This window comes from Stenella coeruleoalba (assembly GCF_951394435.1).
Source record: "Stenella coeruleoalba genome assembly, chromosome: 3".
Taxonomy (NCBI): domain Eukaryota; kingdom Metazoa; phylum Chordata; class Mammalia; order Artiodactyla; family Delphinidae; genus Stenella; species Stenella coeruleoalba.
In genome coordinates this window covers 64,595,672-64,609,455 of record NC_137148.1, presented here as the reverse complement: position 1 = coordinate 64,609,455, position 13,784 = coordinate 64,595,672, and the positions used below count along the sequence as shown (strand labels likewise).

Genomic DNA, 13,784 nt, shown 5'->3' with positions numbered 1-13,784 from the left:
CGCACACTCTCTCGGAGACACACAGACACTCTCCGCCCGGGGAGAGCCTGGGGTGGGCTGGCAGGGGGAGGGGTACGCGAGGTGGGGCATGCGGTGCGGGGAGCGGCTGTTTCCCAGGAGGGGCTCGCGCGGGGCGGGCGGCCCTGGGGTCTGGCGGCAGGAGGGAGCGAGTGTATCGGGGGGCGGCGGCAGTGCTGGTGGCGGGGATTGGAAACTTGTTTGGATGATTGAGGGAAATAACCCGCGGGTTCATCTTCTCACAAAGTAACTTTAGAGCTGGGGTCCGGGGCTGCGGGGAGCGGAGAGACTACGTGGGTCGTGGGTAGGGGGAGAAAGGGCAGCTGCGTGGAGGAGGGCAAGCGGAGGGAATGTGGGTGTTTGGCGGGGAGGGCAGCGCGAGCGGCCGGCAGCGCGAGGGGCGCCGCGGCGGGGGCTCGGGCGCCGGGACTCGGGGCCGGGTGCGCCGAGTGCGCCGAGCAAGGCGAGGGCGGCGGTGCCGGGCGCGCGGCGGGCGGAAGCCGGGCGCGGAGCGGCCGAGCGGGGCCCCGCCGGGCGCGGAGACGCGCGCGGGGCGCGGAGGGCGTGTGCGGCCGTGGGTCGGGTGGGCGTCGGGGCTTTCTCCAGCGGGCGGAGGGACGCGGCATTCTCATCCCCGCGCGCCTCGCGGAGCCCGGGCAGGGGGCGCCAGGGGCGCCGCTGAAGTTTGGGAGTCTAAGACCGAGTTCCCTGTGAGGAAAAGTGTGCTGGCGAGAAGCGGGATCTGCTGGGGTAGGCTGGCGTTTCTGCCGCTCTCAGGCGACCCAACTCCGCGGCGGCGGCGGCTGGAGAACTTTTTTTGGAGACTTGCAACCTCCCAAACGTCTGGGGGCCTCGGCGGCCCGGGCGGCGGGCCGGGCGGGGGTCGCGGGGCGCGGAGGGGTAGCCGTGGGAGCCGCGGCGGCCGGCGCGAGGAGGGCGGTCTGCGGTGGGGAGGGGGCAGTGGTCCGAACGGGGACTTGCGGGAAGGGTAGAAGCGTGGATGCGGGGAGGAGTTAGTTGTTTGGTCGGGGTGGCGGGGAGATACAGGTGTTAACTTCGGTGGGAGCCCAGAGGAGGCTGGCGAGAAAAGAGCCCCTCCCGGCCTGGGATGCCACGGTCACGGCAAGCTGCGAGGCAGGGTTGTTTGCTGCTATTCTTATGTACTTGTAACTGTGATTTGCTTGTTACTAACAATGAGAGCGAATAGTGACTGTGACCACTGAGGAAGAACCCCTCTTTTCTGTACAGCAGATCTTACAGTGATTCCCAGTAACAACCTCCACTCTGAGGGTGAAGTGTATCCTTGTCATTGGACGCGCTCTGCCTTTCCTAGGGGTTCAGACTGGGTAAAAGTCTGAGAGCATCTCTCAAAAGCTGCTTTAGTTACCTTGCGCGCGGAAATAGCTGCGTAAATAAAAACCGAACGTGCAAACTACCGAGTTTCCCTCCTAGCTTGAGGCAGTTAGTAGTCGTCTCCTGAAAGTTTCTTGTGCCCTAGGGATGGGAACATTTCCTAATCTTCGTGTTGGCAGCAACACACATAATTCCTATAGGATTTAGGGGAGGCAGGCCTTGATGTGGCAAAACAAAAAAAAGTAACGGAGAGGTATTCACCCCCCCCCCCCCCGAGGTATTTTCTGAGTTATATTCAGGATCTTGTTGCTGTGACAAGGAGTATGTAAAAGGCTTAGCATTATAGCTTGGTTAAGAAACAGCAAGTTACTGGAATTGAAGTTTTGAAATAGCCTAATCTGTGTGCATTTATTATTTGGTTGCAATATATCTGAGAAAATAGAGACATTTAGGGAAGATGTTTTAATGATTACAGAGTATTTGGATTTCACATTTTTGGAAGTGAAGGAATTGAAATGTGTATTGAGGTCTTATTTATTTGGGGAGTGGTTGAATTTGAGAATTAAAATAATTTTGTATTTTACTTGAACTTCCAGGAATGGCTGAATTTAATCTATATTCTGATAACTTTGTAAAAAATTTTTTTAAGTATCTAATACAATAATGAGGAAGTTGAACCTGGTGTGTCTGTAGTCCTTTCCAGCTCTGATTCTGTGATATTGCCATTTTGCTGTCAAATCTACCAAACTGAACACCAAGTAACATCTACTCTTGTAAGCAAAGTGGTGACGGTTCTGCTAGATGGTGCTATTTGATTTAAATATATTTCTTCCATTCATTATAATTGGCAGCAGGAATCCTGGACTGGTTTGCCTTATGAACTAAATACAGGCGAAGAGGCCACTTTTGGAGAATTGACAATGATTGTTCTGGGTTAATTGTCGTTGCATTAATTTCTAGGTGAATGTTGCTTGAATCTAAGACAAACATTGAGATAGATTCTGTTTTATGGGATAGACTTAGTTTCATTTTGCTGGGAGAGTTGATCTGATCACTCATTTTTTCCCTGTATGTGTACTTGGGACTTTAACGGCAGTATTCTACAACAAACAACCTACTAAGTTCTGAAGATAGGAATCTTGAAGTTGTCTTTAAAATGGATGCCCCCAGATTTAAAAAAAAAAATTTTTTTTTAAGGTGGCAGATTTTAAAAGGTACCTGAGTGAAGACAAATGCTCTGTTAGTAAGCAAATCAGAATTGTACTGGCCTTAAAAGTCACAGAACTGTTTTTCAGTAATGAATATGTAAATATTTATTTTACTCTAATAAAAACATTCTGAAAACTGAGTCATTATTAAAAATAATGGCATGCACATAAAATAAAAATATTGGTTTTCTAATCTGTCAAGAAATGTATTTTCCAGTGAGTTCATAGTAAATATCAGACAGACCCTTACCTATATTATATCTTTGCTTTCTCTTTTGTTAAGAAGTCATTATATGAAATACTTGAAATTAATTTGTAGGTTTTGCACAGGTTCTATATTTTCACTATACAGTTTTGAACATAAAAATGGCTGAAGTCAGGTTAATTACTGATTTTGTTGTTTTAAAAGCCAGACAGATCAAGTCTATACAAAAGTTTGGATTAGGTTTAATTATAGAGAGAGTGATTGAAAACCCTTGGAGGGAGGAGGGATGTTTGTGTAGAAATTTAAATTCTGATCCTGTTAGGTCATTTACCCCTTTAGCAGGTTTTCTTTGTAACACTGCACTGTAATCCCAATTGCAATTAGGTAACTGTGGAATTGGTTAATGTCTATCTTCCTCTAAAATGTAAGTTTCTTGAGGGCAAGGGATAATACTGCCAATTTCTTCTCTGAGGTATCCTTGACATTAAGAATAGTGTCTTCAAATGTCAAAAGCATCAAATAGTGTTGAATAAATGAAGATGTTAGACTCAAGGGCATTTTTTCAGTGTGAAATTTTTTTTTTCAATGACCTCCAAAATAAGAACTTTGGAAGTTTGAGTTCCATATTCTCTAGCCTAGGTGTATTTCAAAAATAACCGACAACAACAAAACAGTAATCATTATTTATTTGTCGTTCTATGTGTCAGTCACTGTGTTCAGCACTTTATATATATTTTCTCTAATTCTCCCAACAATTCTGCAAGGTAGTGATTTTTTTTTTCTCCATTAAAGAAATAAGAAAATTCTGAGTAGTTAAGTAACTTTGCCCAGGGTTACACTACTAGCTGGATTTCTAACAAAGATATCTCTGCTTAAAGCCTGTAGTGGAAGATGAAAGATGCATTTTTTTTCACTGTCACAGATTGCTTTCTTGATTTAGGGTAGAATGCTACAGATTTAGGGAACAGCATTACATAATCAGGTATAACAGACTGTAAAGATTGATCAGATATGCAGTTTTAACCATTGGTGCACCGTATGCTTATAAACTCCATTTTAACAGATTACAGATATGTGTGTGGTGTGGGGAAGACAAACCTCAGGAGGGAAAGTTGGAAGCCTAAAATAATGGAGAAGCCTTGTTTCTTGAGATTTTTCCTTCCGGAAATTTGTTTTATCACTTAAGTTTTGAAATTAGACATTGTAGTTGTGAACAATTTCTGTATGAAATGTTGCTGAACTTTAAGCTACTCTGTATGCCACACTGCCACAGAAAGATTAACTGGCACCTGCAAATAGATGAGTTGTGATACTGCTGTTTCTTAAACTAATTTCATCTTTAAAGTTGAGTAATAGCACAGAAAGATGAATCTGCTGTAAAGCAACATTGAACATAAGGTACACATACTGAACAGTGATATTAAGTAAACTTGTCAGAAACTACAGAAATCCAACTGTGCATCTAACCTGGGACTCTGAAAAGTAACTTTGGTTTTTAAACTATGAAAACAACATATACTCATTTTTCAGTGGTTAAAGTCTAAAGATCATTTAAATGCTACTCCATATAGATGATCATGCTTATACATGAAGTAGAATTTAGTCGAATTCTGGTCATTTAGGAAAAACAGTAAGTAAATACTACTCCATATAAAAGAGAGTTTGTAGAGATTAGTATCTACCGGCATTTTTATTAAGTTGCCCCCCTAAAAATGATAAACTTTTCTTCTTCCTTCCTTCCTTTCTGAAGGAAATAAAGTTAAGACAAGTGAAGTAATACAAATCTCTTCAGAAACTTGATTGCATTAATGCAGTTAATGCAATTCAAGATTTCTAAAACTAATGAAGGAATATCTTTATGGGGATGAAATTTTCTATAAGATTAAATTGACTCTTTCCTTCCCAATCCCCAGGATATTTCCTCCAAAATACTGGTATCTAATATGTCATCTTAGCTATAGGAGCTTTTCTTTTGATTGATCTCTTTTCCATTATTTTAGAAGTATCCAAAAAATGATTTTTTGAAGGAACAAACCTGAAGAAAAAAAGCGTAAGATGTTGAGAGTTAAATTTTAGTATTGTTTATCTACAGGTTTATTACTCTTAGAAATAGTATTAGTGTATTTTGAAATGTATTTTTGAAATGTATTTTTTCAGAGCTATGAAAGAAAAAAAATGGAAAGGTTTATTCCCACACTTTAGAGCCAGTTTGCCATATAAAACCAATTCAGGATGAAAAAAAAAGCATCAAGTTTTAGTTGCTTTGCAGTAGTGAAGTAAATGTGTCTTACATCTTCAATTACTACTAGAAAATAGAATTATTTTGTTTTAAAATTGAAACATACTCTGTGGGTGGGGGTTGGAATACCTAGGTTGCCATCTATTAACACTTCACCCCAATAGTTTATAGAGTTAGAAGTAAAATTTGGAAAAAAATTTTGTATTTAGAATGTTCTCTCTTCCATAGAGATCACAACTGTTATATTAATGTTGGGACATAGGATTGAGGATTAATGTACTGGATTTAAAAGACATGAAACTACTTCTTGGAATGTATAATTTAAAATATGTATTGAAAATAATTATAATTTTATTTTGGAATATGTGGGGATATTCTCTACTATTGTGTGTACACTATTGCTTTGACATTGGTATGGAAAATATTTTACTAGTGACATATTGTTGCTTAGTAGTATGTGAGCCTCTGTAAACATGCTAAAATATTAATTTTATTAATAACTTATTGTTTCTCAAAGGAGGGCCTTAAAATAGCATTAAACAATAGAATAGGATATATTTGTCAAAATCTGAAAAGAGTTTGGGATAAAAAATAAGTGGTTATATTTAGATTTTAAACTTTGCTTATCAGATTTCGTATGTATTTTACATATGTAATATCTATTAATGTAAGGTTTTGTTAACATATGTATACGACTAGACTTCACATGACTTATGACTTGCACTCTGAGAGTTATTTGATTACTGTACCAAAACCCTATGTATACTATAAAGAGTGATCTGAAGGATGGTCTACCAAGATTTATATCCTACTTGTTTTCAGTAGTGTTAGAGAAATAGTAGAGGCTATTCTTCCCCAAACTGTGTATCTTAGTCACTGTGTGAGATGTTGAAAAATAAGCAGAAAAATGTTCCATCCAGGGAAGAATAGAGTTTTTCCAGATAACTTTTAATAGCCCTACAAGTTGCTCAAATTTATGGTTGGTCATAATGAGTAACTGGTAATTTTTGTCACAGAAGGTTGATAGTTAAAGATTTTTGAAAAGTGGAACTAATAATGTTTTTGTAATATTAACAGAACCAGAAATTTATCTGGGCTCATAAGAGCCTGGGCATTTCCAATACAGTGAAGGATTTAATATTTGTTCTTTGTTCATCTTTAAAAGAGACAATTTAGTTGGTTTCACTTCTTTAGTAATGACAAAACTACCCTCATATTTCACTTTAAGAATTTTGATTATTCTATTTCATGTAGGGCCCATACAGTTTTCCGACAGTAATGAGCCATCATAACATTTTAAATCGCAATTCAGCTGGAGTGAGCTTGAACCAATGACCTAGCAATTTCTTATTTTTGATCTTCTGTATTAATTTTGCTTCATGGCATATCAAACAAGTAGTTGAGCACAGAAAAAATTGTAGAAACTGAAGTATAACACTTCATTTTTTTTTCTTTTTTAAAAGAATTTTAAAATAACTATAATATAGTTTTAGTTACTAAAATATTTTAAATTTTTAATTAGTATAATCTAAGCAATATTAAAATACTGATGAAATATTTGTGAAGGTAAGTAGATGAAAATTTTTATGAGGCTCTGTCCGTGTCTAAGTTAAGGGAGGAGTTGATGCTAAAAACAGGGTCTCACCTGAAATTAATGATTATTTTTCATCAATGATCTGATATTTGCCTTGATTCTTCTTTTTACCTACTTCAAACTTGAGAACAAAACCAAAAGCTTCTTTACTGATGGAAGAAAGCGAGGTAAATGAATTATTTTATTAAAAATGATTTTATTTAAACAGGATTAAAATGAATGTTTTCTGTAAAGTAACAAAATCCTAAATACTACATAAAGAGCTTGTGGAGTTTTGTCGTAGTAAGTTTAATGTTTAATAGTAACAATAACAGCAAATACTGTCGTTTGAGTATTTTGTTTCTGTTTGGCACTTTACTTGCATTGTCTCATTTAATCCCCTCAAGAATCCACTAGACTGTAGGTACTATTTTCTGTTAATGTTACAGAAGAAACAGAGGCTTAAGAGTTTATTGTGCTTTGGGGGGCAGGTATCAAAACAGGAGATAGAAAATGGCTTAATTGATCAGGGCTTTAAAATCTCAGAAAATGGCTTAATTGATCAGGGCTTAAAAATCTCACATAACAGGATGTCTGGAAGGAGGTAGTTTCAGAGTTGATTCAGGGAATCAAGAACACCAAGAGATAAGCTTCTCTGCCATCGTCATGGTTTCCCTCTCATGAATGCAGCATCCCTGCATCAGGTTCCCAGTATCACTTTGTCATACAACCAAGTATGAAGGCAGGAAAAAGGGCAAGGTTTTTCCTTTATGTCTCATTAATCAGAGAGAAAACCTTTTCTGGAGGTGCTTAGCAGATATCTTCTTTTGCCTTATTGAAGAAAACTGTAAAATTCCTCTCCTAAACCAGTTACTGGCAAAGGTAATGGGATTACCATAATTGGCTTAAATCAGTCATCCTGTGGGCTGGAAATATTTCTCCTTTGTACCTGACTACCTAAACAGAACTGGAGGTCTTTGGCAAGGAAGATGTATCTTGAGGATATGGAGAGAATAAAGTGGGTCCTTGCCTTATAGAACTTACTTTCAAGTTTGAAGGGGAAACATATAATAATAAATGAGTAAATAAATATAGTAGGCAATTTCAGGTAGTCATAAGTGCTAAAAAATAATAAAGTAGTGTGGCGTAATAATAGAGAGTGACTGGGAGGCTACATTAGATTGGGTGGTCAGGGAAAGGTTCCTAGAGGATACGTTTAAGCAGAAACCTGAGTAATATTGAAAGAATCAGTCATGAGTAGGTTTGGGGTTAAGAGCATTTTAGACAGGTCTAAACTGCCATTGAGGTAACCTCTCAGCATCGGCATAATTGCTCAAGGATATGTAGAATATGAGTCAGAATTGGGATGAAGCTGTACCTTCGAGAGCCTGGTTTTGGTTTTTATTGAGGAATTGGGTGGTGGGTTTAGTTTATCTGGGTTTTCCTAAATAATAAGGTTGCATATCTCTTATCTTCTAAACCCTAGGGATACAGTTGTTCCTAATGAGGAGAGTGGAACATATGGCCTTTATAATAATGTTGATGGTAGAAATAGCTAAGATTTATTAAATACTTAAAGCCTGTTGGGTTGACAAAGGATGGTACAACTGGCTAATTATTTCTCATAAATTTCCCAGATTGGATTAGACCCCCTTACTCTGTGCTTCATAGCAACCTCTACTTTTCCTTTTTCACATCTGTCACAAATTTATGGATTATTTGTGTGATGTTTAATGTCTCATTTTCTGGTTAGATTGGGAGTTCCCTGACGAGATGAACCATGGTTGTCTTCACCAGTGTAGTCTCACTGCTTAGCACAGTGCTTGGAGTTCTGATTAGATATTTGTGGAATAAATGGATCAAGGATGTAACCTGTTATAAATATATCACAACAGGATATCACTTTATCTAGCTCATTTTCTCCCCAAATATTTCTAATATTTAGTATAGGATTAATATGTAATTCCTAAAGAAGAGTTTTCTATAATATAGGCATTTAGTAGTAGTGTCTGTGGCTTTCAGGACTACAGGAGATTACCTAGTTGTATTAGTATGAAATGTGTGTATATTTTTAATATGAATTTTTGATAGAATAATCTTTTTTGTGTTTCAGCAAATTTAATAATATAAATGGAATCATACTTTAGAGTTTCAGGGTATTTTAATATGCTTTATTTAAATCTCTTGATAATTCTGTGAGGTAGGTGATAATTCCCATTGACTGTAGAGATTTGTACATGGAGATTGACTTACCCAACTAAGGTAATACAGATAATATGTGGCAGAGCTTAGTCATATTTAGATTTTTTTTGGTTCCAAGGTTAGTGTTTCTTTCATTATACTACAGCTGCCTCTTTTACAATAAGAGATTCATACATATTTTAAGAAGGCTTAGGTATGGATTTGATGCAACGGAGAATCATGGACTAGAAGACAGTTAAAAGTTTATGTCAATACTCGAATGAAGGTTTAGGCTAATTTTGGTTGATGAACTCTATTCTTTTGCCAGTTAGCTTCAATTTGGAGAGTTGGGGTAGTGGTTTTTTCCCTTTGTGCCTCTCTCCAATAAAGGAGAGAAAGCTTCTTGATATGGATTATTGATAGAACATTGGTTTTTTATTTTTATGGTGGTAAAATATATATAACATAAAATTTACCAAAATGTTAACCATTTTTAGGTGTACGTTTCAGTGGCGTTAAGTACATTCACATTGTTATGCAACCATCACCACCATCCCTCTCTAGAACTTTTTTATCTTCCCAAACTGAAGCGCTGTACCCATTAAATAATAACTCCCCATTTCCCCTTTCCCCCAGCCCCTCCACCTTTCTGTTTTCTGTAACAATGAATTTGACTGTTCTAGATACTTTGTATAAGTGTAATTATGCAATATTTGTCTTTTTGTGTCTGGCTTTTTTTCTTGCTTAATCACTTCAACAACTTCATAAAGTTGATATAAGCCCCATTTTACATAGGGGGAAACTGAGTCTCAGTGAGGTTATATACCTTGTCCAAGGCCGTGTAGTAAATTGCATAGTAGGGATTCAAACCCAGGTTTCTGACTCCACTACCCATTGTAAACATCTTGCCTCACTGTGTTTCATTGCTTCATACGGGGGAAAAAAATAATGGGAGCTGTGAGGGTGGTGAGTGGGAGGGGACTGCGTGGATAGTTCTCTTTACACATATCCACCATTTTTACTTGGGGTTGGATGCACTCAAGAAGAGAGAGGTTAAGGAAAAAGGTTAAAGAAAACATTTTACAGTTGCTAAGAAGGTGGGCAGAATTACAGCTACCCAGAGTGTTCCACAAATAGCTCCAAATTCTTTAGCTGGTATCTGAGATTTAGCAACATGGATGTAATGCTTGTCAGAGAGGAAGATGCCAGTTAAGAACTCAGGTTATAATTTCAGGTGGAGCTGTTTCTCCATTCTTCTTTCTGTATCTAGAGGCAAAGTAATCTGGCATAAATTACTCTACTTGGTAAATTTTAGAGGCAGAAATAAATAGAAGAATATGTAATGTGTAGAAAAAATACTGTCTCCTCTAATTATGAGTTTATTCTACTTCTCTCTTCCAACCAGCATATGGTCTATTGGTTTTTTTGTTTGTTTTTGGACTAGGGCATCTGGAAAGTTCCATGTGGTCCAGGATCAATAGTACAACCATATTGAATCTATTACATAGTCATTTCTGTAGTACTGACTATTAGAAAAAATAGAAACAATTCCTTTGTTTCATTTTTTTACAGTGTGATGTAAACATTGGATTTATAATTGGATTAAAATTATGAGTATACTTTATCAGTACATTTAAGCAATAGCTATTATTAGGAAGCTATTAAAGGTGTTTCAATAAGCATTTTTTCCCCCGAATTAACCTGAGAGACTGATATTATTATTCTTTCATTTAGAAATATTGTAATGAAAAAAACTTCAGTGAGTTTTTTTTTTACCATAAAATGCATTACATTTACATAAAATACATACATTTACACAATATGCATATGTGTATGTATATACTAGGAATAGTTTTCAGGTAGAAGTTCATTTTGGGAAATGACTTACTAATTCATTTTTAATTCAGATTGGTACTGGTCAGTTTTGTAAGTGAGTTGGGCTTACAGATTCAGGGCCAAGAAGATTAGAGTATAGGCAAGTTTTTACTAAAACATTAAATGATGTTTCCATTTCCAATCTTTGTGATTTTTTTTCCAACCAGCACCTTGGATTTTTACTGACTATGGTAGGCTAAATAATGGTGACTCAAAGATGTCCACATCCTAACCCTTAGAACCTGTGAATATGTTACCTAGTACAATGAACTTTGCAGACATGACTAAGTTCAGGATCTTGGATGAAGGATCTTGATATGGGTTACTTCCTACCTAGCTTATCTGTATGAGCTCAGTGTAATCACAATTATAAGAGAGAGACAAGGGTTTCAGAGTCAGGCAAAGGCCATGTGGTGACAGAAGCAGAGAAAGAGATGGGAAGATCTGGTTTTGGAAGATGCTGCTGGTCTTGAAGGTGAAGGATGGGACCATGAGCCAAGGAATGCTGGCATCCTTACCAAGCTAGAAAAGGCAAACAGATGGGTTCTAGAGCCTCCAGAAGAAACAGAGCCCCCCCAACACCTTGATTTTAGTACTTCTGACCTCCAGTATTATAAGATGATAAATTTATGTTGTTTCAAGCCATTACATTTGTAGGAATTTGTTACAGTAGCAGTAGGAAACTAATATACAGAATTTTTGCACCTCAGAAAAATCTACCTTGACCATACCAAGCTGGTAATACCAAGCCATGTCCAGGGAGAAGCTCAGACAGTTTTTCTGGTTTTGGATTGAGAAATACTTAATATAATACTTGGGTTTTTTGTTTTGTTTTCCAGCTTTTGAGATATTATTGACATACAACATATATAAGTTTAAGGTTTATATTGTGATTATTGGATATGTGTATATATTACAAAATGATTATAACAATAAAGTTAGTTAACACCAAAGAAATGATGCTTTTCTGTAAGATGGGGATATCATTAACAATAGCCCATGATACAGCAATCACTGGCAAAGATGCTGCTAGTTAGTAAAATGTTTCTGTGTTTGTATTAGTCAGATCCCCAGTAGGATAGCTACCTTAAAAGAAAAATTAAAGAGTTTAATGAGGTATGTGCATGATTAAAACCCACTGGGGATAGAGGAACACCCAGGATTTAGGAACAAGAGAAGCTTTTTACCCCTCTTAGGTCTGAGGGGAAAAGAGAGAGAGCAGTTACCAGAACCTGATGAACACTGTGGTCATTGTAGAAAAGCTACTCTCCTGGAGCTGTGGTTTTATGATGGGGACCACAGCCATGGTCAGACCCACTGTAAACAGAGGCTGGAAGCCTGGCAGGGAGGGGATCTTCTTTCTTCTCCTGCCCTCTGATCAGCTGATGCCTCCTTTCTGTAGAGCCCAACTGGGAGCCATAGGGTAAGGGACCTGAGGTGATATACTCTGTAGAGATCAGTCTTCCTGGTCACAGCAGGGCAGAAAGGCAGGACCAATGGAGAATACCCAGGACAGTGTTCAAGTTTTTATGCATTTGAAATAAGTCTTCCAGTTCTTTGTATAGAATGGCCTGAGAAAATAGAGCTTTTTGAATAGTTGGGTTTGGTCAAAATAGCTCTTAAAATTAGTGTTTTTTTAAAATACATCTTTATTGGAGTATAATTGCTTTACAATGTCGCATTAGTTTCTGCTGTACAACAAAGTGAATCATCTATATGCATACATATATCCCCATATCCCTTCCTTCTTGAGTCTCCCTCCCACCCTCCCTATCCCACCCCTCTAATTCGTCACAAAGCACAGAGCTGATCTCCCTGTGCTATGCAGCAGCTTCCCACTAGCTATCTATTTTATATTTGGTAGTGTATATATATCAGTGCTACTCTCTCACTTCGTCCCAGCCTCCCCCCTCCACCGCCCCTGTCCTCAAGTCTGTTCTCAACATCTGCATCTTTATTCCTGCCCTACCACTAGGTTCATCAGTACCATTTTTCTAGATTGCATGTATATACGTTAACATACGGTATTTGTTTTTCTCTTTCTGACTTACTTCACTCTGTATGACAGACTCTAGGTCCATCCACCTCACTACAAATAACTCAATTTCATTCCTTTTTATGGCTGAATAATATTCCATTGTATACACGTGCCACATCGTCTTTATCCATTCATCTGTTGATGGACATTTAGGTTGTTTCTATGTCCTAGCACTTAAAATTAGTTTTTAAAACCTGTTTAACTACTTTATGGTACTATAAATTTGTATACATTTTATGAGGTGGGGATAATATTCCTTCTGCTTTCTGCTCTCATTTCTTATTCATTTAAGAAATGCTAACTGTCTCTGATATGTCAGCCTCTGTTGAGCCTTCTTCAGTCAGATCTGAATAACACAGTAGTCTCGCCCACTAGGACTGACTGCCCAGAGGAGGGCCACTACCAGTGATCACCACTCTGGGTAACACACCGTATAATGGGTATGCAGAGGGTGCTGTGGGAATCCTGAAAAAGGTCATTGAATCCAGCCACTGCCCTGTCAGTAGTTTACAAAATATGGTGTTAATTGTCATTTGTAAAATACTAATTTCTTATCTGTTATTTAAAAGTATATTTGAATTTAAAAAATTTAAAGTATAAGAATTAGTTCTATATAGCATATCATTAATAGCATATTTGCCTTTTACATAAATCTCATGACTGTTTCATTAAAGCTTTGAAATGTAACTGACAGGTTTAAGATGGTTATTTATTTTTTGTTATATAGTTATAAAAGATACAATAAATTAAGGTTTGTCAATATATATTTAATATAGTTGCAACATGAAATGAATTAACTAAAGTTTACAACCATTGCTGTTCTAAGCAAAATTCTTAAGTACTTTCATTTGATCATTAATTTAGCATGCTTATATTCATTTAAAATCAACAGTGAGGAGCATATGTAGGTCAATTTGATTTTTCTCTTGGGAACTTGAATAAAACGGCATTTATTTGAAAAATCTTCCAGTAAGGGCAATGGTCTTGATACCAGTTGTAAGATAACCAGTTATTGACTGGAAAGGCAATGATGGTACTGGCTTAAGAGGGTAGCATATCATCTTTAAATGTTTTCCTTATAAATACTTCTTAAA

The 13,784-nt window shown here is 37.7% G+C and overlaps 1 protein-coding gene across 5 annotated transcripts in view; it reads left to right on the top strand.

The window, feature by feature from the left end:
- SSBP2 (single stranded DNA binding protein 2) overlaps positions 1-13,784 on the top strand; it is a gene marked incomplete at its 3' end in the record, with an annotated part of 298,632 nt that overhangs the window by 323 nt on the left and 284,525 nt on the right. The window lies entirely within an intron of this gene.